This window comes from Nicotiana sylvestris, chromosome 9 (genome assembly GCF_000393655.2).
Source record: "Nicotiana sylvestris chromosome 9, ASM39365v2, whole genome shotgun sequence".
Classification (NCBI taxonomy): domain Eukaryota; kingdom Viridiplantae; phylum Streptophyta; class Magnoliopsida; order Solanales; family Solanaceae; genus Nicotiana; species Nicotiana sylvestris.
This window is the reverse complement of record NC_091065.1, coordinates 64,260,353-64,286,255: the sequence shown is the minus strand read 5'-3', so window position 1 is coordinate 64,286,255 and position 25,903 is coordinate 64,260,353.

Genomic DNA, 25,903 nt, shown 5'->3' with positions numbered 1-25,903 from the left:
ATTGCTCAGTAGACTCATGAAGTATCCCCCTACCACGTGGGAAGAGATCCACAATGCCTATTGCGCCTAGGTAAGGGCAGATGAGGACGACCTGAACGGCCTGATCCAGCAATTAACATCAGTTCAGACCGAGGAAAGGAGAGATCGATGTAACGATGGGTGAAGAGATCAGCGACCACATTTTAATCGAGAAAGGCATCAGCCCTATGTCTGAACATCCAACCCGCCCCCTCCACGACATGCGGATGCCGTGCGACCCATCTCAAGGAAGGGCCAACTTCGCTCGCGGGTGCGACCCATCTCAAGGACCTCCAAAGCCACCATCACCAGCGCATACCATATAAATGATCATTGGCGGCGGCGATGACACGATAATCAATTATGTGAAGTTCACCACCATGCACAAACTCAAACGGACAATCTCCCACGAACGGTATGATGACCTCGAAGACAGTATCATCTTCGATAAGTCAGATACTGACAGTTTGTCTTTCCCTCACTATGATGCTTTGGTTATAACTGTACGCATCGCTGATATAGATGTAAAAAGAATCATGGTAGATGACGGAAGTGGCGCATGTATTGTTCACCCGCGAGTTCTCATACAAATGAGGCTCGAGGATAAAATAATACCGCGTTGCATAACATTACCGAATTTTAATAATGCAGTAGAGCGGACATCTGGAGAAATAGTGCTACCTGTTCTAGCAGGAGGGGTCACCCTGGAAACAACATTCCACATCATGAACCAGGAAACAACCTACAACGCCAACATAGGGCGACCATAGATACATGCCATACGAGCTGTCCCCTCAAGCTTCTATCAAGTGATCAAATTTCCCACCCCGTAGGGGACATTCAACATCCGAGGTGAGCCACGTGCCACCCAAGAATGCTACCGGATTTCCCAATATTGCACATACACCAAACAACTGAAAGGAGCAAGTGCAGAGGCATAACAATCAGCCGTGTCGGGAACTAAACCCGACCTACAAACATAGGCCATCAAAGACCCGAATATCGTAGAAGCTTGCAAGGCAACTATAGAGGATCTCAACCCCGTCCAATTGGACAACACCGATAGTAAAAAAAGGCTTACGTAGGGCACAACCTCTCGGAATCAGGTAAGTATCGTGAATTTTTAACTAACAACGCCGATTTATTTGCTTTCTCCCACTCAGATATGCCAGGAATCCCAAAAGACATCGTCACTCATAGACTGAATGTCAACCTGCTTTACCCGCCGGTACGATAAATGATGAGAAAGTTTAATGCCGCAATCAACGTGGCGGTCAGCGAGGAGGTGGATAAATTACTCACCAACGGTTCCATCAGAGAATCAAAATACCCCCAATGGGTCGCCAATGTGGTCATGGTCAAAAAGAAGAACGGGAAATGGCGAATGTGTGTTGACTTCACCGATCTAAACAAAGCATGCCCAAAGGACTCCTTTCCGTTACCCCATATCGACCAACTGATCGATGCGACAGCGGGGCACGAACTGCTGAGCTTCTTGGACGCTTACTCCAGTTACAACCAAATTCTAATAGTTGAAGAAGATCAAGAAAAGACGACTTTCATCACTCACCAAGGAATGTACTGTTATAAAGTGATGCCGTTCGGACTCAAGAACGCAAGGGCCACATATCAGAGGTTAGTCACCAAAATGTTCAAAGAGCAACTCGGCAAGACCATGGAGGTCTATATTGATGACATACTAGTAAAGTCAACAAGGAAGGAGGATCACATCGGCCATCTAAAAGAAGCCTTCGAGATACTAAGACAGTACGGGATGAAATTGAATCCCGAGAAGTGCGCCTTCGGCGTAACCTCAGAAAAATTCCTTGGCTTCCTTGTGTCGTAAAGGGGAATCGAAGTCCACCCAGATCAAATCAAAGCCATCGACGCAATACCAGAAGTACTAACCAGCAAAAAGCAAGTGCAGAAGCTAACATGGCGAATAGCCGCCTTATCAAGGTTCATTTCACGATCCTCGAACAAATGCCACAAATTCTTCAATGTGCTGAGAAAAGACCACGGGCTACAATGGAACGAGGAATGTATCGACGCCCTGAAAAAACTAAAAGCGTATCTGTCCTCGCCACCATTGCTCGTCAAAGCTGACCCATGTGAGTGTCTACTTGTGTATTTAGCAGTTTTCGAGGTCGCAGTAAGTGCAGTCTTGGCCCGTGAAAATAAAGGTACGCAATCTCCAATTTATTATATCAGCAAAACTTTAATCGATGCCAAGACAAGGTACCCTCACCTTGAAAAGCTAGCTCTAGCACCGATCGTGGCTTCGCGGAAGCTTAGACCATATTTTCAATGTCACCCCATAAAAGTGGTAACGACCTTCCCCCTAAGGGGCATCCTACACAAACCCGAACTATCGAGCAGACTTGCCAAATGGGCCATAGAATTAAGCGAGCACGACATAACATACCAACCACGAACCGCCATTAAGTTGTAGGTGCTCGTCGACGTCGTTGCTGATCTTAACACGGAGATATTGCCCGAGGTAGAACAAGAAGCGCTTCACGCTTCTACACATACCGACCTCTGGGTCCTCTACACCGATAGTTCCTCTAATGCCTCAGGATCGGGACTGTGATTCATCCTCGAGGTCTCTACGGGCGAAGCAATTCGCTAGTCCATACGATGCCCCGAGATGACTAACAACCAGGCCGGTATGAAGCTGTGATTGCAGGTTTGAAGTTAGCCCTCAAATACGGTGCCCGACAACTCGTCCTCCACTGTGACTCTTAACTCATTGTGAATCAAGTCACCGGGACTTTCCAAATCAAAGAACAGAGGCTACAAAGATACCAGTCGGAAATCCACAAATTACTGCCATAATTCGATGAATGCCACTTCGACGAAGTACCCAGGGCATAGAATATTAAAGCAGATGGCCTTGCCAAACTAGCTGCGGCCACCAGGAATACAACAAAGAAAACGTGGTCACCCTCCTTCATTCCGCAATAGACCACGCCGAGGTACATTCTATAAACTTAACTTAGGACTGGCGTAACCGCTTTGTAGCCTATTTTCAGGATGGAATACTCCCACAAGATAAAAAAGAAGCCAAAAAACTCCGGGTACAGGCAGCCCGGTACAACCTAGTAAACGGTGATCTCTACAAAAGAACATTCGGTGGCCCCCTAGCCAAATGTCTTGGACCATATCGAACAAGAAGAGTATTGGAAGAAGTACACGAAGGGCACTGCGGCGCCCATACGGGAAACCACTCCCTCATTCGATGCCTTATCCGCACCGGCTACTACTGGCCTACCATGAAAAAAGAAGCCACGGACTATGTCCGAAGATGCGAGCAATGTCAAAAGTACGACCCTATGATACATCAAGCAGGAGAACTCCTTCATTCTGTCATTTCGCCATGGCCGTTCATAAAATGGGGAATGGACATAGTCGGCCCCCTTCCAGTAGGATGAGGTAAGGTACGTTTTCTTTTGGTTTTAACTGACTACTTCTCTAAATGGGTGGAAGCAGGTGCATACACTCAGATACGTGAGCAAGAGGTCATTGCCTTCATATGGAAAAAAATTATATGCCATTTTGGCATCCCCAAGGAAATCAGCTGCGACAACGGACCTCAATTCGTCGGAAAAAGAATGACTGAGTTTTTCGAAAAGTGGCACATCAAACGAATACTCTCCATGCCATACCACCCCACTACCAACGGCCAAGCCGAATCCTTCAATAAAGTAATACTGAGCATTTTGAAAAAGAAACTTGAGGAAGCTAAAGGGCTATGGCCTGAACTACTATCGGAAGTATTATGGGCATACCGCACTACGCCTAAATCTAGCACAGGAGAAATGCCATATTCACTGGTCTATGGGACCGATGCAGTTATACCCGTTGAGGTCGGGGAGCCCAGTTTGAGATACTCCAACGAGAACGGAATGGGTAACGACAAAAGTAGGCTGCAAGATCTGGATGAAGTTGAAGAACGAAAAGACATGGCCCATATAAGAATGGTAGCCCAGAAACAACAAGTAGAAAGATACTGCAACAAGAGAGCCAAGGTGCGACCACTCAAAGTTGGCGACTACATCCTCAAGACCAAAACACAAGCATCAAAGGACCCTAATGAGGGAAAATTGGGAACGAACTGGGACGAACCATATAAAATCGTAGCAGCAACAAATAAAGGAGCGTTCCAGCTAGAAACAATGGAGGGAAAACTACTCCAAAACAACTGGAACATCGCCCATCTCAAGTACTTCCACTTCTAAATGAAGGAGTCACCTAAGTCGTACTCTTTTTCCCTTACCCGGGTTTTGTCCCAATTGGGTTTTCACGGGGAGGTTTTTAATGAGGCAGCAAGGGGGACGCTTTAGGGATCGACATGTTGTTCATTACCTCAACCCGTCGATGTGACCTCTGGATCGAAGCAATGAAGGGACTACATATAGATAATCAAATCTCCATTATATGTATAGAATCAAATCTCCATTGTATGAACGAAATCAAATCTCCATTGTATGTGAAGAACCAGTTCTCCACAATATAGGTTCGACCTTGTTCGAACTACGAAGGGATTCTACTTTGACGACAGTTCAAAGCAACATCCCAATGGCCAAGGCCATTGATCACGCCCAACTATGCCTTCTAAAAGACAAAGTGGTCGTTGTAAATATAATCCGGTTTTAAGTCCGGAGTCGAATCCTCAGGGAACTAACCTATCTATTACAATTCTTAGCAATGCTATTATCAACTCAAAAAATTTCCAAATGCAAGGTTTTTATCAATAAAGATTGGGTTTTTGTTTAACTACTTCCAAATGATATTAAAAACAACAATATGCTAAATCAAAGATAATTCAATGGTAAAAAGGTCTAGGGTATTAATTTTCCCAATTGCTAGTTTAAGTCTCCACTCTTTTGCTATAATCTCGCCGTAATACTCTATGAGGATTATGAGCTATGGGCTATCGTAATTATCTCTCGATCAACTACAATAATTTACTAGAGCATTCTCTTGAACTACTATAGCTGATAATTTGTGCAGCTCTAAATTATACCACCAAACTTTTGTTATCTCTACCCCCACTTTTAATTTCAAGTAATGAATCTCTTCAATTACCCAAAAGTGGTATTGTTCAACAACAATCTAACCTAGTATTCTTTCTCAAGCAACACAAGGCAATTAGACACGATTAATCAAGGGCCTATTCAATTAATCACCATACAAAACGTAGTTGAACAATCATATAATAAATCCGGCTCGATTATAACAAAGTTGAGTCAAAACTTCATCCAACAATTGGTTCCATCAACCCTAGATCAAATGTTTAGCTACTCATAACAAAGCAAGATAAAACTACTAAATTGTTCATAATATGAAATTGCAATAATAAAGAGAAGATAGAAAAACTCTAATGTTTGGTTGATTTTCTCACACTTGTTCTTGCCTCCAAAGTAGTCTAAAAATAAGCTTAGTACTTTCTTGGGCGAGCTCCTAGAGTTTATAAGGGTTTGGAATAAGTTTTCCCCAAGTTACACTTTGGTACCCAAATTTTCTGGCAACTGCATAGTTCACCGCGACCGCGATGACCGCGGTGAGAGCCAAACATTCTGCCTCGCATTTGTGGACCGCAGTCCACCGCGGTCGCGGTGGATTCAAACCCAGTCCACTTTTTGCTTCTTTCCGCTTGGGTGCTTCTTGATTGGACGTTTTATTCATATTATTGACTTCAAAATACTCCATAGTTCTTCCTATCTTGGATTAGTCCCTGCTGTCACACCTCCTTTTTCCGCCCCCGCGAGGGGTGAAGGAGTTTTTTCAATTAAAGGACAATCGAAACGAGATTTGTTTGTTTATTTTAGAGTCGCCACTTTGGAGATTTAGGGTGTCCCAAGTCACCAATTTAATCCCGAATCGAGGAAAAGAATGACTCTGTTTAACAGTCCGCGAACCAGAAATCCGGATAAGAAATTCTGTTAACCCGGGAGAAGGTATTAGGCATTCTCGAGTTCCGTGGTTCTAGCACGGTCGCTCAACTGTCATATTCGGCTTGTTTATCTGATTTTATACAATTATGAGCTCATGTGCAAGTTTTAACTTTTAACCGCTTTTGTCATTATTACTATATTTTTTTAATCAAGAATTGCAACATCATGGAAATACATCTCCAACCACGTCACATCAATGCACCCGAGGTTGTTGGCACATTTCAACTCTGTTGAGATTTGGATTTGGGTCACATAAATGTGCACCCGAGTTTTAAGAAAATTAAATTATTAAAGGCGCGCCTAAAGTGACTAGCGTATCATTTACTTTGGGTAGGGCCGGAAAATTTTGCTAAATGGTCAATCCCGAAGTCTAAGTAATTTCAAAGCAAATATTTACCGAGGGCCCTGCAATTTTATATTTTTATTCGGCGAGGCTCATCTCATTCTTATTTTTAAAAGGAATTTGCAACGTCATGGACATGCATCTCGGACCACGTCACAATCAATGTACCCGTGATTAGAGACACATTTCGACTCCGTTGAGATTTGGATTTGGGTCACATAAATGTGCACCCGAGTTTAAGAAGGTAAGATTTATTAAAATGCGCGCCTAAAGCGATTAGCGTATTATTATTTTGGGTAAAGCCGCGGAGTTCGCTACACGGCCTATCCCGAGTTCTAAGTAATCAACACATACATTTTGTGAGGGCCCCGCAATCTGTGCGTTTTATTTGGCGAGGCTCGTCTCATTTTTTATTTAAAAGGTCGTCCTATAGTGGCTATGTTTTCTATTGAGTTTGTCTCTAATAATGAAAGAAGAATAACGGTCCAACTTTCTTTACATGCTTACAAGTTAGTTATAGTCGGGTTCCGAATATGATTTACAAAATCCGAAATATGAACGCGTATATGGGCAGTCGTTTAGATATTATGGGCCCAGGCCTAGCGCACACTGTATGGACTGGACCTGGTCCATCCTTATTCCAATTGGGCCTAGTTAACTTATTTTGTATATGTTTGACATTTATAAGGGTGCTGAAATGTAAAGTACTGCTTGTCTAATCAAGCAATATTCCGATCAATTTGAAAACAGGCCATTTGTTTAAAGAAGTAACTATTGGGTACCTAACATGCTTCTTGACAAACAATAATGAACTAATAGAACATGGCTACTACAACATTAGTCCCTTTTAATTATAAGCAAAACATAGAGTTCTCCAACTAAATGATATGTATAAAGGTTCAGTTACATCACAGCTAACTACATGGTTCTAGTAGAGAAAGTAAACTATCATACATACAACTAATGTTCAGTATATTTCTAAAGTGAAGTCAAAATAACTTCAACTCTTCATTTTTTTGTATTCATGTTTCAAATTTCAGCCTACATTGACCAGTGTATCAGTTGTGTACCTGGTATAGGAAAGCAAAAGAAGAAGAGGAATGATCAGTGCAGCAGTATCATACACAACAACAGCAACAGCGGAAAAGCAGCAATCAACAGCAACAACAACCTAGTGACAGATTTTTAAAACCAACAGCAAACCCAGCAAAAAAAAATCCAATAATAACCAGTAAGAGAAACCAGCGACAGATTTAAACCAAGCAGAAGACCAGTGAACTTTCAAACCAACAGAAAACCAAGACACTCAACCGAAACAGTGTTCAACAAGTAGAGAACCCAGGAAAGACTAAGCTGAAACCCAACAGTATCCCAACAAAACAGACGGGTGCAAGAAAGTAGTAGTTTCTGATTTCTCAAACACTCAAGAAAAAGCAACCTGAAACTCTTTAATGTAGAAGTTCAGCTTTAACACTCTATCTCTCTGAATTTCTGATGTCCAACCAAAGGTGGAAAGACCAGCCTTGTTTTTTGCTTTTTTTTTTCTCTCTCTTAAAACTGTCCAGCCCCTTCTTAACTCTAAATCAGCCTATTAATAAGCCAGAAATGGAAAGCCCCCAGGCTGCCTTTCCCCTCTGCCCATACCCCTTTAAACTAATCAACAATGCCCATGCCTAAATGTCTTTTCTTGATGCCCACTATTTAGTTCCCCATGCTTGTCCAATTTGTTTTAATTAAGAGTCATGAGAGGGGTTATAGTATTCAAATAAACCCATGCCCTTAGGTTATGTACCCCACTGTTAATTAAAATAAGTTTAACAAATGACCCCTAGGCAGACCTCAGCTTTACAGCCTGTTAACCTGCTACTAAACTCCCAAAATTACCCCTTAACCCTTGCATATTACTGTATTACCCTAACTCTTAATAGTCAGTATATAAACCCCTCTAAATTCCACCAATCACTGACTACTAACTAATCAGCTTAAACTCAATACTGATTTCAAGTTGATCTGTTAGATTTCTACAGCTATACCCAACTCTCAGCCTAAGTTCAGCCAATGATTCAAACTCAATCAAATAGGGGTGCCAATCAAATGGTATGAGTTGGTCATATTGGGAGCCAATCCTGACCAACTCAAAACCAGAATGCAAACAGGCAACGGTCAACAAGCTAAGGCCAAAGCAGTAATGAACAGGCTTCCATAGCAGACTATGCAGATCATGGGGTTACTGAACGAATGAGTAGTCTAATTCAAAGACAAAACTGAACATATTCAACAGGTTCATTATAAGTTAGCATACAGATGTGGTGCTGGCAAACATACATGGAGGGTATTAATGAGCTATTGTCTTGTTTCCTCTAATTTTCAAACAAATTAATTGACGACACTTATTTAAACGACTATACAAGCTATAATAGACAACAAACAATCAATAAAACACACAAAACAAACTAAACATTACCTCAGGATTCACAGACTTGACAGAAAAATCAAAACAAACTAAACTAAACATGAAAAACAGATAGAATTCATAGGAGAACAAAAGAAAGGGAAAACTTACCTCAGGGATTCGAAATCAAAACTGACCCAGGCTCGAACTAGGACTCGACCATTTTTAGGGTCGAATGGACCTTAATCGAGTGTTCTCAACTGAGAACACTTCGACTAAGGTCGATTAGACCCCACATCGTCTTTTAATTCGGACGGACCTCAACTTTTGGTCTTTTTAGGGTTCTTTGTGGTTTGATTTGGGATTCGTTCAGCCCTGGTCAGATTCGAACGGAACCAACAGCGTTTAGGGTGTGAGGCAGGTCAGGAGGTGCTGTGGTTGAGTTTGGGGTCGGGGGGTGTAGATCTGGTTTTTGTTCGAACCTTCAAACGAAGATTCGAGACGATGGGGAATGATTCGAGGCAAGAAGCTAACAGATTCGTGTTCAGGGTGGTTGGGTGCATCAGGGGTGTTATTTCGGTAGCCATCGACGTCGTGGTTGACGGGTTTACGGTGGGGGAATCCTAAGGCGGTTAGGGTTTGTGAAGGGGGTTTCTGGGGACGAGGATGAACAGTAGGTGGGGGGGGGGTTTGGTTTGGGGCGTGGGGTGATGGATTGGGGGTTCTTATACGGGGTGAGGGGTTCAATCCTGGCCGTTGGATCAATTAAGATCAGTGGCCAGGATTAAGGGAACTAAATAATACGGCGTCGTTTGGTTTTAGCCAGGGGTCGGTTCGAACCGGGCAACGGGTCGGGTTTAGGGAATGGGTAAAAAAGATGTGAGCTGAGCCGTTGGATCAATGTAGATGAACGGCGCAGATCAACTCGCCTAAACGGCGTCATTTCAACTTAGCAGGGGTTGCACTGGACCGTCTGATTGAAACAAATCCACGGCTCATATTGAGGCGCCAAAACGACATCTTTTGATGCATCTGAGGGGTCAGGCGATTGGACTGGATCAATGTAATGGATTGGGCCTGATTTTCAATTGAATTTTTGGCCCAAATCCGGTATTTTCTTTCCTTATAATTAAACAAAAATTCCTAAAAAGCAAAATTAAACTACACAAATATTAATTAACACCTAACAACAATTATCGCACGAATTAAAACATTTAATAAAATTACCATGACAACAAATAGAATAAAATGCATATTTTTGTGATTTTCGCTTTTAAAACCAAATTATGGTTAATTAATTCCTAAATGTACCATTTATTCCTAAATGCATGCAACATGTATTTTTGTATTTTTAACTATAGCAAGGCGAGCATTTACGGACAGAACAATTATCAAAATGTCACGCAAATTCTCAAAATTGTACCCGAAGGTAACTTGTTTTATTTCTTTTTCGATTTCTTTTAGAGTAGTTTCCGTGAAGCAAAAATCACGTGCTCACACCTGCGAAGCAAAAGAACACCAATTAGAGCATTTTCTTATCATTTAGCCTATAAAACAACAATAAAGCATGGTATAATTAGGGTGTAAATATCGTCTATACAGCCTATTATCAGCCATCGATGACAATATAGGTTTGACCTCATTCGAACTACGACGGGATTCTACTTCGACGATAGTTCAAAGCAACATCCCAATGGCCAAGGCCATCGACGACAATATAGGTTTGACCTCGTTCGAACTACGACGGGATTCTACTTCGACGACAGTTCGAAGCAATATCCCAATGGCCAAGGCCATCGACGACAATATAGGTTCGACCTTGTTCGAACTACGATGGGATCCTACTTCGACGACAGTTCGAAGCAACATCCCGATAGCCAAGGACATCGACGACAATATAGGTTCGACCTCATTCGAACTACGACGGGATCCTACTTCAACGACAGTTCGAAGCAACACCTCGATAGCTAAGGCCATCGGCGACAATATAGGTTCAACCTCGTTTGAACTACAACGGGATCCTACTTCGACGACAGTTCGAAGCAACATCCCAATGTCCAAGGACGTCGATGAAAATATAGGTTCGACCTCGTTCGAACTATGACGGGATTCTACTTTGACGATAGTTCGAAGCAACATCCTAATGGCCAACGCCATCGATGATAATACAAGTTCGACCTCGTTCGAACTATGACAGGATTCTACTTCGATGACAGTTCGAAGCAACATCCCGATAGCCAAAGGCGTCAACAATACCATGTGTACAATAAATGCAAGAAAAAACAAACCAACAAAAGTAAATTTTACATTATAGCAAAACATCATTTACATTCTCCCCTTCAAATAGGCCCAAGTATGGCCCGTGCAAAAATTCCTAAACAAAAGCAAATACAAACTAAGTCTACACATCATCCCCAGCTGGATAAGCATCTTCATACCACGAATCTGAAGCGAGGTGATTCGCATCATTAGAGTTAATACTACCCCTGTCAGGTGTGAGGGGGTCGTACCCGCATAATTCACGAGCTGCACGAGCTTCGGCGTGTACAATCTAAACCTCCGCCTCAGTAGCCCTTCCCTTAGTGTAAAAGGCCTTATACACATCAAGCCGAGCCTCCGCATGGACCCACAACTCATATAGACAGTGAGGCACGATCGGATAGGCCGAGGCATGAGATGTAGTAGGCTGAGAATGTCGACTCGCCTCTTCCGCCCTCAACGAGGCTATTTGCCCCTTCGATGTAGCCAACTCCGCCTCTAACTCTTTAACACGACCTCCAAGCCCTGCAACTTGTCGACCAGAGGCTTCCCTCTCCCAGTCAGTTCCGACCTGCAAACAAAGACGACATCTTCCAAAGACACCGGTTTAGAAATAGCTGCCGCCAGCTTATCGGTGCCAACTCCAGCTCGCCCTTAAGCCCCTCAATCTCCGCCACCTTAGCACTCGGCTCAGCATTCAAGTCAGCCACCTTCGCCTGTAAGCCGGCATTCTCAGCCGCTACCCCCTTGCTTAATTCGAGCTCGTCCTCCTACGCCTTAAGAGAGGCCTCCAGTTCACTTGTTGCGGGCCACATCCTTCACGAGCTCCTCGTCCCTCTCCCTCAACTCCTCTATCTTGCGCTCCAATTGATCCTCCCGCTGCTTAAATCCCTTGCGAAACATCGCCCGATGCTTAGCAAGATACTACTGATACTTGGACAACATCTTCTCATAAAGGCCCATCCTTCTTCTCTCTCGACACTATCTTTCTACCTCCAAGACGAGGGTCTGACAAAATAGAGGGTAAAAGTTAGGAACAAAATACAGAATGATGATTACCGTACCAATCCAACGACAAAAAGAGAAGGAAAGGCACCTACCTGTAGGTCCATACCAATGACCTTCTGAGATAACTCCACATCGTTCATCGCCCCAAGCATCTCGGTTTCAGGAGCAGCACATAGAGGAGCTAGGGACGACGCCACCTGCTCGCTGTTCAACAATAAGTTGTAACTCCTCGGAACGACCACATGATGTTCGGATCCATCCATCCTGACCTCCACATGGGTATGACGACCCACAAATTCATTAATGTCCTCCGGGTCGATATCCAAACTAGAGCTGTCACCCTCAACACGATGCCCTCCAATGTTAGACGACGCCCTACCCTCAACAGAGCGCACTGAACCGGCCCCTGGGCCAACTCCTTCCATTTGGGGAGATCTCCCCAACAAACTGGCATCAGCCATGAATATGGGCATCGGGGCTATCTAGGACGTCCTATTGCCATAGGTGCCCGTAGCCACGTCCTTCCCCAGCTCCAGCCTCCTCCTTTTTCTCTCCAACGGCTCGTCCCCATTAGAAGATTCATCCAAAGGATGTGGGACCGTTACCTAAGAGGCCTCTTCCCTCGTGGCCACAACTCGGGACGGATCTCCCAATTTAACAGGTTGAGGATGACCCTCTCGAACAGACTCACTCAAGATAAACTGTGTATCCGCAGTAGCAACAACTTGTCTAAAGGCGGGAACTGGCGCCCTCCGCCTGGAAGCTCCTCGAGCTGTCATCACAAAGGGTTGTACCATTAATTAAGGTCACACGGCCGACGAAGTAGTAAGTAGAATATTTACCCGAGGAAACTTTAGGGCCATAATGCTGCAAGAAGGCAGGCCAAGTTTGAGTTTCTGCTGCATGAGGCAACATGCGGACTACCCAATCCTTAATACCCGCAATGGGGCGAGGCGGACGACCCATAGCTGCAAAATGACGAGTAAGTAAAAGTTCCAGTAAATACAGAAGAGAGAGGAACATAACGAATGACGACACTTACGAGTTCTGTTCCACCGCTCCGAAAAAACCTGGCGGAGTCAGAAACAACGTGTTCGGTCTTGACATAGAAGTACTTGTGCCAAAACTTGCGGCTCGCTCGATCATCCGTTCCAACCACCAGCCCTTTCGTACCACGAAGCCTCAAATGCACCATGGTACCCGTAAGGAAGCCCGGTGTGAACATGTGCAAAAGGTGGTGGACAAAAATTCTACACTCCGCCAGCTCCGTATACTTAGTCAATAGCAGAAGCACCTTGAGCGTGTATGGCAAAAGCTGTGCTGGGAAAACTTGGTAAAATCTACAAAATTCTTCTGCTAAGGGGAAGAGAGGAAGGGTGTAGCCTCTCATGAAAGGATATTCATAGAAAGCACAGTACCCAGGTCTGTGGACGTCAACGTAATCTCTCCCCGCTGGAACCATTTCTATGAGCAGGGATGCCATACTTTATACGGAGAGCATCAAAATGAACCTGCTCCGTCTCAGAAAATACGGGGTTTGGGGTAGGAGGTGGATCTTTGAGGAAGTCATTCCAGGACAAGGGATGCCTCGGTAATAACTCCTCTACCGCAAGATGGCTGTCACTCTCTTCTACCACCACATCTATGCTACCAGAAGGAGGTACCGTGGATGACGGGGTGGCTTCAGGAGCTTCTTCGCTAGAACGATGAGACCTCAGCATAATATCGTTTAAAGGAATAACAACACAAAGGGAGTAAGAAAGAAGAAACTTTCGGTGAAGAACAAAAACAGAAGCAGGAGGATATAAGAACAAGTGAGGAAGACCGAGAGGTTATCAAGAGAGAAATGGCTAAAGTTTTTCAAAAAATCAAACCCTTCACCTATTTATAAGTTTGGGTGGCGCCAGAATCGAGGCGACAGGCTTCAAATCAATGCAAGAATCGAAGCACCATGCCGTCAGTCCCTGCCTCAAAAACCTGCGTAATGATGACGCACGTAAAAGCTGACATCACTTCCCGGTAGCGTGTACTCTTCGGTGCTTTGCTGAATATGATAACCACCACTCGTTGGCCACGTCGTAATGTCTCAATAGGTCAAATTTCTTCCAAAGACGGCACGGAGTTCGCTCATCGAGGACGCACCCGGTCGCGACCCCGATAAGCAGAGGGACTAACTGTATGGGTCCAAATTCGACCGACCTTAACCTTTTGATGATCGCGACCAACGACCGAGTACTGACGAATCGACATCCCGAGGGAGACGACCTCAAGGCAAAAATAGAAACTGTACGACCCTTGTAAGAGTGTAAGCACATTAGGGGACATTAAGAATATTCCGCCGAATATTCCTTATATTGTATTTCTTACATTTCGAAGGGGTTTTTCTCCCTAGTATATAAGGGGGAAGGAAGGACCTTGTAAAAGGGGTAGTAAATATTCTGGGAAACTTGTGAATCTTGAATAAAAAGAAAACTTGCTGCTCTCTTCTCTTTACTCATTATCATTCTAGAGATTATTATATTCAGCTACGATTTACCCTCTCATCTTTGATTGATTTGCTCAAATAGGTCTTAACATCTTTTGAGTCAAACACATGCTAATTGTTGGATGATGGAAATATCCTTGAAATATTAATAGACTTTTATGCCCTTAAAAAGCTAAAAAAATTCTTTAAAAAATAATTTCATATTGGATAAAATTGTAATATTTAAAACTTTACCTAATTCGAATTTGTATGAGGTCCTAATCTTAATCAAATTTAAACTTCTCACACGTTAGTGTCCACCTATTCCGAAGTTCCAACTCATACCAATTCCATATGAATAAAGAACACGTTCAATCACATCTCACCATTATATGAAAGGTAATTTGTTGCCTCATGGAACTCCTTAAAATTAGCCTTTATATCACATGCACAAATATATTAAAATTATTCAAGACACTTCTTCGAGAGAAAAGATTCTCTAAAGAAGTTGTCTATATTTAATTAAAAATTACAAATATCCAAACATGAAATCTTGAGACTTTTTTACACTTTGTAAGTATATTCCATGTTGGAATTAAATATAACTATAATTAATCTTTAAAAATATTATTATTTATGGTATTATAATTAATTATGATTTAGTAGGGGTATACAAAGGAAACCGATAAATTGCACCAACCCGATAATCCGAGTCAAACCGAGAAAAAAACCCCGACTATGATTTGGTTTGATTTAGTTTGGTGTTGGAAAAAAAAATCCGACCATAATTGGTTTGGTTTGGTTTTAACTAAAGAAAGTCAAACCGAAACCAAACCAACCCGACATTACATATGTAGAAATTTTAGAAATTTTTAATATATAAATATACTTATTGTGATGTAATTTATAAATATTTCTTAAAAAAATTCATAATTTTATCTTTTAAGGTATTATTTCAAGGTTGGACTTAATTCTTTTGAATGTTCCAATAAGTTTTATAGCCATTAATATAAGTAAATTAAATAATGCCAACAAAAATCCAAACCAAAATCAAATCTATACTAATGCTAACAAAAGATATTCAATTCAATATTACGAACGGGAATATATTGAATATCTATTTTTTGTTTTGCAATAATTTAGATAAAAATGCATAACCTATTTTTATTTTTCTTTAGCGCTTAGTCATGTAATTAATACTCCCTTATTACTCTATTTATTTTAGCATGACTTAGTATTTTTAGATTATGTTTATTTTTATTATGGTTTTTTAATTAGCAATATTTATATTCCATAATTTTATTGTCTTTATTGTTGAATATTTTAGGATAACGCCATGACACATCTCATATTTTGTATTATTTTTTGGAAAAATACTTTATATAGTTGTATCTTACTAGGATTAAAGAAATATTTTGAGCATACGTTATATGTTTTGTTCTATGAAGATTTTACCGGAAAAAAATCCGAAAAACCCGAATAACCTGAAAACCGAGAAAACCCGAGAAAAAACGAGATTGAAAAACCCGAGTTTTATTGGTTTGGTTTGGTCTTTAGATTTAATAACCCGACACAATTGGTTTGGTTTGGTAATTGTAAAATCCGAACCAACCCAGCCTATGTACGCCCCTATGATTTAGTATATGTATCTGATTTGAAAACTATATCCGGTTGAACAACATCGTACTTTTTAGTACCAATGAATGAACTTCTACCTTTTCCATTACTTGATATATTGTGTAAAGATATACCAATTTTAGATGAACAAGAATACTTTGAGCCACCTATTATACTATTTTTTGGTTTCTCATACGATGTTCGATATTCATATTGGAGCCCGATTAAATCCGGATTTGTCAAAAGATCCCATATTAGAGGTAAAGTGCTCCCTAACGAAGGTGATTCCATACCCAAGGCTCGAACTCAAAACCTTTGGTTAAGGATAAAGGAGTACTTATCAGTCCACCACAACCCTTATTGATCACCTATTATACTATTAATACTCTATGTAAATGGATTATATAATTTATTTATCACATGAGTTTTCTCGTGATACGCACCCTTCATATGGACAAAAAAAGTACTTACAACTTTGTTAAGCTATAGCAAATTATAATGATTGCAGCCAGAGAATCACTGCCCCATCAAGTAAATATGATAAAGCTTTTTCTCTTGAGGTTTAGCACTAATAACGTCTTCATAAGTCGATCAAAGTTTAGTTTGGAGTTCTCAATGAGATTATGATAAAGTGTATCGCATGGATTGGGAGATTTATCTTTGTTTGACTTCATTTGTTTTTAACTTAATGTTAGTTTTCAGACGTGCCTAAGGTTATACGTGTCTCGCACGTATATAGAGACTAGTATATATATTAAAAGCACGAAAGCTCTTAACGAAATATCGTTCACCTTTTTTACCCTTTAAAAATAGATTTCACATTGAATAAAATCGTAATTTAATAATTTTTCCTAATATCTGGGACTTCTAAATCAACTTAATTTTTATTTGTTAAATGTTTCCTTATTTCCTAATATTTAGGACCTTAAAGTGACTTAAAATATTATCTTATATAAATCATTTTGTTATTTTAGCAAAGAAACATAATTTTAATCTGTTAGCAACAACGGTGTTCAAAAGTTATTCATATACTTCTACCTAAAAATCACGTAGCATGTTTGAGATTTATTTTTCAAATAAATAAAAAAGAGTTTGAGATATATTTGATAGAACCTTTTATTTTCATAATTAAATAGATGATCATTTATGTTCAATGTATTAACGTATACCATTTCTCAAAATAAAAATAAAATAAAAATATAAGCATATACCGAAATGACTAATTATTTAAAATATCAAAACTCTATGAGGCCTAAACCATAACCTTAAACTATTAAGTAAATTTGTTATTCGTAAAGATAATTTGGACAATACTACACTAAACCTATTTCCTAAAAATAATTTAATAAAACAAATTATGTAGGAAATCCTACAATTTATAGTAAGAGTTTAAAATCAAATACGATTTTGGAATTTGTAATTTTTTATTAAGTTTTACTTTATAATTTAAATACGTCTTTAATTTAAATATTATTTATGTTATTTTAAATTTTTGTTTTTATTAGAAAGGATGCACGCGCAACGCGCGTACGCTAAGACTAGTATATATATATATATATATATATATATATATATATATATATATATATTACATAGTCGTGTACATGATGTAACGGAGAAATATTTGTGCAGTTCCAAACAATTCTCTAGTATCTCCTCATCAAGCGCCATGGCGAACTCTTCCTCCATATCTGCTTCTTCTCAGTCACCTGTCAATCCGTTCTTTTCTTCTTCTTCTTCTTTACCGGCAACACTTAACCACTCGATCAAGTTAACTGCCACAAATTAAACTACTTGTTTTGGTGCACACAATTGTTGCCTTTTCTCCAGGGTCAAAATCTTTATGGCTATATTGATGGAACCTCGCCTACATGTAAATTTAATACTAACGATGCGAGTAACTCCAGACCAAATCCTTCCCGCTCCCATTGGATACAACAAGATCAACTAATCCTAAGCCTTGTTATTTTGTCTCTTTCAGAAGAAACACTACCAATAGCTGAAGTTTGTAGTGTTGTTGAAGCTGCTCTATCCTCTCCCTCTAATACCAGGATTCTCAATCTCCATTATTAATAGCTTCATAACTTAAAGCAAAAAGATTTCAGTCACTCAATACCTGCACAAATTAAAGTCAAACTCAGCTCCTATAAATTAGCTGCTGCTGGATGACCTCTATATCTTGCTTAGCAAAATATATATTTGTATCTCTAAAGGTTTGCGATCACTATCTATTCCGCCTGCCCTGCACCAGTCACCTAGAGGACAAGGTGGTAGAGGTGGCCACAATAATTTTTCCAAGAATTACTCATCACAGCCGCGCCTTAGAAATTTCAAGACACGCATAGATCGATGTCAAATATGCAATGTGACTAATCATCTTGCCTCTACTTGCTTTCAACGCCTACAACCAGTTGATGAATATCTATGTGTCATCAATCACCATCACCATACTCTCAACAATGGTTACCAGATCAACTTGACGAATATAAGAGCCAAGATCAAGTTCATTGATAGAAATTAAAGGTCCACCAAATTATACAGAGAATCAGATTCTCTATTAGTTTCCACAGAACACACGCACAATGCAGTAAGTAAATGACAAAATGGAGTTTTACTTGGAAAACTCTCAGCTCACGGGATCAAAAACCACGATCTACCCTTGTAGATTTCAACTTCACTACTGAGCAAACTTTAGATTACAAACTATTATAACCTAGGAATTAACCTCTTAATCCCTCACTAACTTATAACAACACTATTACAAGCTACTTTGTAATAACTCTATTACAAAAACTTTACAACTTGACTAATTCTAGCCAAGACACAAACACAAGGGTTTATGATTTACAAAGATTTCCTACACAATGCTTCTAACAAAGTAGAGTGCTTAACAAAGGTATAACACAACTAAGGACATGTAATAACTTGATACAAGGAACTAGTCCGTTGTTATGTTGTTCTTCGTTCTTGATACCCTTGAGAGTCACTTGCAAGATTGATAGATGATTTGAGAGAATGCTTGATCAATTCTTGAATGTGCAAGTGTTTTATTTTGCCTTTGCTTGATGTTAATAATTCATTTGTGACATCACTTAAATGATGCAAGCAAGTTAGGTAAAGGGCATTCCCCATAAAGTTGACTGTTGCACTGTTTTCGCACTATTGTGTGTGCAGAAAACAACTTTACAGTTGGGGGAGTTGACTTGTACAGTCACCCCGGGAACTGGTAAGATATCTGTTCCCTCTATTGTTTCTTTGACTCTGAAGAGTTGAACTATGTCTCCAATGGGAGACTTGTTGATCTTTAAGTTCTTGATGATGTGTATCAGGTTCCTTATCTAGTTCTTAATAGTAAGTTTGTTAGATCATCAAAACATAACAGGGATATACATATAACTTATCAATTTTCCCCTTTTTGATGATGACAAACTTATAATCCATGTTCCCCCTAAGAACCAGAATGACATTCGCATTTCCTGTATTCCCCCTGAATCTGTTCCCTATCCTGTTCCCCCTTAATTATTTTCCCCCTTTTGGCATCATAAAATGATCAGTACCAGGCCTTAAACAAAAAGAAGCCTAGCTTTAGTTAACTCATGCCACATGTGTGCACACAATCATGACTAAAATAGAGGAAAAGAATAAGGCATAAACGACAAAAGGATGAGATTTTTATTAATTTTGGATCATTAAGCAGGAAGCAGTTCCATTGTTTCCAAACACATCCACAAAATGGAAAAAGCAAAAACAAAGGTACCGGTCATAAATATGATCAGAACAAAAACAAAAGACGGACACTAAGGACTTGACACTTGGGAATGACACTGTTTAGGGAGCACTAGAAGGTGAAGACTTTGAGGAAGAGGCAAATGTTTTCAGAAGGAGGTCCATTTGAGCATTAGATAACATCTGCTCGTTGAGCAGTTTTTCCTTCAAGTCCTCAACCTATTTCCCAAGGTCGGCATTTTCCTTGGTCAGACGGACAACCTCTGTGTTTTGAGACTTGCTAGAACCATGTGCCCCTTGAAGCTGACTTAGCTGACCCTCAAGAATGGTATTCCTTGCCTTCAGCTGCCTTATCTCAGCAGTGACACTATTTTAGGCGTTGATCAACTGGGAGATAGTAGAAGTGCTGCCAACCCCTCCAACCTTTTCATTGCATTCACATTCACCGAGGGTGTTCTTGGAGAAGGTTTGCTTACAGGTGCCCACTTTAGCTTGTCCAAAGGGGACTTTGAAGAACATAAACACCTTACTAAGGAGGAACCCGTAAGACAGCCCATGATTACCATCTTTGAAATCTGCCACCTTTTGCATGTGTTGTATCATGATGGCAGGCAGGTTGATAGTTGTGTTGCCATTCGGTGCTTCCATAAGAACCAGGTCCGCTCGAGATGTAATGGACCTTTTCTCAGCATGAGGCGACAAGAACTTGTTCACCATTTCAAACAATAATTGGTACACTGGAAGGAGGGCCCTCTTCTGTATCCGTTCCTTGTGCTGAACTACCGCATCCTTCAAGATAGCATTTCTGAAGTTCGAAGAGCAGGTTCCCTGAACAGAAGACAAACCCTCAGTAGGCACTCCCAAAATAGATCCCAACACAACAGATTCCATCACAAAATCAACACCGTTCACCATCATACGAATATGATCATCTTCAACTATAAAGAAGTCGACATAAAGACTCCGCACTTCTTCCTCATATACTTTGGGACTATCACTTGTGAACAGGTGTGTCCACTGTTTTCACAGAGTTCCACTAGTTGACAGATGCCACCCATATCCAGAATATCAGGGGCAAATGTACGGCCCCACAACACTTTCTGATTCTTCAATTTCTCCTTTCTAGACCCCCGGGTTACATCAACCTTGGCCTTCTTTGAAGGACCAGATTCCTCGCTAGCACCAGCCTTTCTTTTTACTGTTTTTCGAGTACTTTTTCCTTTCTCAGCAGATGACACTTTGTCAGCAGATTTCCCAACCATACATTCACCAGACTCTTCAACCAGTGTTTTACTAGATTTTCACCCTTGACATTACTCACACCAAACTCACTCTCTTTCTTGACATATTTTTCACCCTCAACCCTTCTCAACTCCTTTCTAAATACAAAGGACTCCTTTTGGACTTTGGAACAATAAGGTTCTTTGAGGACTTATGAACCAAGGAACCAGGTTCCTCTTCAACCTCATCATCAACATTCACAACTTGTGCAGGAGGCACCACTTTTTCATTGACAATTTTTCCATCTTTCACCAGTCTCGTCTTCCTCTTTTCCTTTTTACTTTTCCTTAAGGCAGACTCAAATTCTTCCTTCTTTTGCAACCTCGTGATGGGTCTTTTAGATGTTGACCCCTGGGGAGGTGCCTTTCTACTCCTAGCACTGATCAAGCTTGCTAGAGAAACATTATCATAATCTTCTTCTTCATTATCCTCCTTTTCTTCCTCAGACATTGATCGCATCTCAGGGACAACTATGGACAAGGGCTCAACATAAAAGTGATGAGAGGGAGCAAGATCAATACTTCCCTAGGGTGATTGAGAGGAACCAGGGGTTGGCTCCTCTTGGGTGAAAGGATAAGGTCCCTCAGTTAGGGCTGTGCATGGATCGGATCGGATCGGATTTAGCATATTTCGGATTCGAATTTCGGATTTCGGATTCTAGAAAATGTAATCCGAATCCGATCCGAATTATATCGGATCAGATCGGATTTTAAAGTTTGGATCGGATCGGATATCAGATCGTATTATTATGCCTCAAAGTTAAACTAATATGTATATTTTCTTTGTAAAAGAGACAATACATTAAGAAAAATTCATGTTTATGCAATTATGAGAGTACTATGGTGCCAATATAGCTAAATCTAGCAATTGTAAAGGTAATAACTTGGAGTTTGATGTAAATTAAAGTGTAGTGTTTATACATGTCCTAATAATTTCGGATTTCGGATTGGATTGTATTAAAATATACCAATCCGAAATCCGATCCAAAATCCAAAATTTTAATAAACATAATCCGAAATCCGATCCAATCCGAAATCCGAACTTCAAAATTGAATGGATCGGTTCGGATTTCGGATATCCGATCCGAATGAACAGCCCTACCCTCAGTAGGTGCCCTAGTAGTACTGTCAGGTGCTAATGTTTCAACATGCACCAGTTCCCTACTCTCTACCTACTGTACTATTTTGTCCCCCTTGAGACTCAGACACACACCACCCCCAATGATACTTCCCTCAGCAGCTATAGACAATATGTTTTCTATGGCTTCTTGTTCTTGTACCCCATGGTAAACTCAGAAGTAGGATGAGTATTACCTGTAGAATTAAGTCCAGGGACCGTCGTTGTCAATTCAGCAGGGATATGACCAATATCTTATTCCCCCTCAACTTGTTCCCTCTCAAGAGCAGATCTTTCTTGCACAAGCAGACTAGTAACTTCTGGATTTTCTTCTCTCTCCACAGTATCCTGTTCGACCATTGCTTCAGGCGAGGCAGAAGAAGAGGTCACAACCACAAACTTTTTGGGAATCAAAGTTTTATGACTCCGATGAGAACTAGTACTCGACTGGGTCGGAGAAATGGGTGGTTATGACTTTGATTTAGGATTTGGACTAGTCGGAGTGGGGGTGTTGGCTGTAACACTGGTGTTTCAATAGGTAAAGACACAGTGGGGACGATGACTGGAACACTTTGGACTTCTTGATTTTTAGTCATGATGGAGTTTGGTGAGTTAAAGAAGAAGGTGTTTGGTTTAAAGAAGGGAAAAAAGGAATTTTGGATTCTTTGATGTGGATAGTTATGAAAGTAACTAAGAGGGGTTATTTAATAGGGGTGAGGAACCGGTTAGGAGTGGGTGGCAATTTAGGTAGTCGGGTCGGTTCATAAAGAGGCGAGACATTTGGGTTCAAACAATGGGAAAAAAAAATTGACAATTGATGACATGGCACCGTTTCAGCCATTTAAAAGTTGTGCATGAGAGTACAGAGGAACTACTAACCTGTGTTGTGGGAACCAGGTTCCCTGCAATTTTGCAAATGTAAGCCTCATTCTTGAAACAACGTGCATTTCATTAGCTACTTCTTTGCTCTATAATTGTCATGCGTGTCTACCTGTAACGGTATATATATGAGTTATACTGTGCCAGAAAACACTTTCTATCTGTATTACTTTTACATCTCTTTCGCAGCCAATCATTGAGGGACCAAGTCCTCAGCTTGATTTCATCAACCCTAGAGATAAGCGATTTTGTTCAAAGTGCTCTCTGCTCAGTGTTTTGGTAAATATGTCTGCAATTTGATCTTCTGTGCTGTAGAATTTCATACAAATAAGCCCTTTTTCAACATTATCTCTGAGGAAGTGATGTCGCACGTCAATGTGCTTTGTTCTCTTATGTTGAACTGGATTTTTGGCCATATTGAGCACACTGGTATTGTCACATAGTAAAGGCACGCACTCAGAGAACACACCAAAATCTTCCAGGTGTTTTTAGTCCATAACAATTGAGCACAGCAAGATGCATCATCTACATATTCAGTTTTTGCAATAAAGAGGGCCATTGAGTTTTGTTTTCTTGTACCCCATGAAATCAGACATGAACCCAGAAAATGTGCTATACCAGAAGTGCTTTTCTTGTCCACCAGATACCTAGTGTAGTCAGCATCCGCATACTTAATTAAATCAAAATTGTCTCATGAGGGATAGTAGAGGACCAGGTTCTGTGTTCCTTTGAGATATCTTAGGATTCTCTTAGTTGCCTTTAGATGAGATTCCTTTGGATAAGATTGAAACCTGGCACAAAGAACACACTAAAAAAAAAATCTGGTCTGCTTTCTGTGAGATACAGGAGTGACCCTATGATACCTCTATATATGGTCTCATTCACAGAGGGATCAGGTTCATCCATGTACAGTCGAGTTGCTGTGGCGATGAGAGTATCAATGATCTTTGATCCTTCCATGTCAAATCTCTTGATAAGCTCCTTGATGTACTTTTGTTGACTTATCATTGACCCCTTGGGAGTTTGCTTCACTTGTAAACCTAAGAATAAATTCAATTTCCCCCATCATACTCATTTCAAACTCACTCCCCGTGAGTTTTGCAAATTCCTCACACAGAGAGTTGTTTGTTGCTCCAAAAATGATGTCATCAACATAGATCTGCACAATGAGCAGGTTCCTTACTTGTTTCTTCAGAAATAGGGTGTTGTTAAATTTTTCTCATGTAAAGCCATTTTTGAGAAGAAATTTTGACAACCTTTCATATCAAGCATGAGGAGCCTGCTTTAGCCCATACATAGCCTTGTCAAGTTTAAAGACATGCTTAGGAGGCTCATCATTCTCAAATCTAGGTGGTTGCTTGATGAAGACCTCTTCCTTTAGAAAGCCATTCAGAAATGCACTTTTGACATCCATTTAGAACAATTTGAATTCCATATGAGATGCAAAGGCAATGGGAATTTTGATGGCCTCCATTCGAGCAACTGGAGAAAACGTTTCATCATAGTCAATCCCTTCTTCTTGATTATAGCATTGAACTAATAGCCTTGCCTTGCTCCTTATTATGTTTCCAAACTCATCGAGTTTGTTTCTTAATACCCACTTAATTCCTGTAACAGTTTGATCAGCAGGTCGTGGAACCAGGTGCCACACTCTGTTCCTTTCAAATCGATGGAGCTCTTCTTGTATAGCTGTAATCCAGTCTGCATATTTCAATGCTTCATTTATATTTTTGGGCTCTATTTGAGAGAGAAAGGTTGAGAAGGTAAGCGAGTTTCTTGTCTTTGATCTGGTTTGAATTCCTAAATCAAGAGGAGTGATTATGTTTTAAAGAGGATGTGAGCTTTTGTGCTTCCAATTAGACACCTGAGTCTCACTGTTAGAGGATCCAAGTATTTCAGACTGTGAACCTTGGCTTCTACTTATCTCAGCATGTGGGTGCCTTGGATAACATCGACAACTCTGTTCTCAGCTTCAATTGTTGTGATTGAGGGACCAGGTTCCTCTCCATCAATTGGAGATATGGTTGCCCCATCCTCATTTGATTCCTCAACGTGGCTCATCATATCAGCCTTTCCATTTGCCATGTCAATGACTTCACCAGGGATAATTGGCTGTTCTCCATCTTGATCATTCTTATCATTCAAATCATTTCCACATGGGTCATGAGATTCATTAAAGATCACAAGTATGCTTTCCTTAACACATTGAGTTCTTTTGTTGTATACTTTGTAGGTTTTGCTTTGTGATGAATAGCCTAGAAAGATTCCCTTATCACTTTTGGCATCGAATTTTCCAAGTGCTTCCTTGCCATTGTTGAGGATAAAACATTTGCAGCCAAATTTTCTTAAATGTATCAGCTTGGGCTTCCTTCCGTTCAGCAGTTCATATGTTGTTTGTTCAGAAGGAACCTAATCATGCACCTGTTCACCAAGTAGCATGCAGTGTTTACGACTTCTAGCCAGAAACCTTTTGCAATGCCACTTTCAATCAATATTGTTCTTGCCATGTCTTCAAGAGTCCTGTTCTTTCTCTCCACAATACCATTTTGTTGAGGTGTTCTTGGAGCTGAGAAATTGTGAGTGATTCCGTTTCAGCATAGAATTCGTCGAATTTAGCATTGTCAAATTCTGTCCCATGGTCAGACTTGTTACATACTACATTATGGATCATCTTCACGTAGATATTCTTCACAAATGCCGCAAACACTTGAAAGGTTTCATCCTTGGTTCTGAAAAATAGAGTCCAAGTGAATCTGGAATAGTCGTCCACTATAACAAATATGTACTTCATTCCTGCTCTACTCGGCACCCTCATAGGTCCATATAGATCCATATGGAGG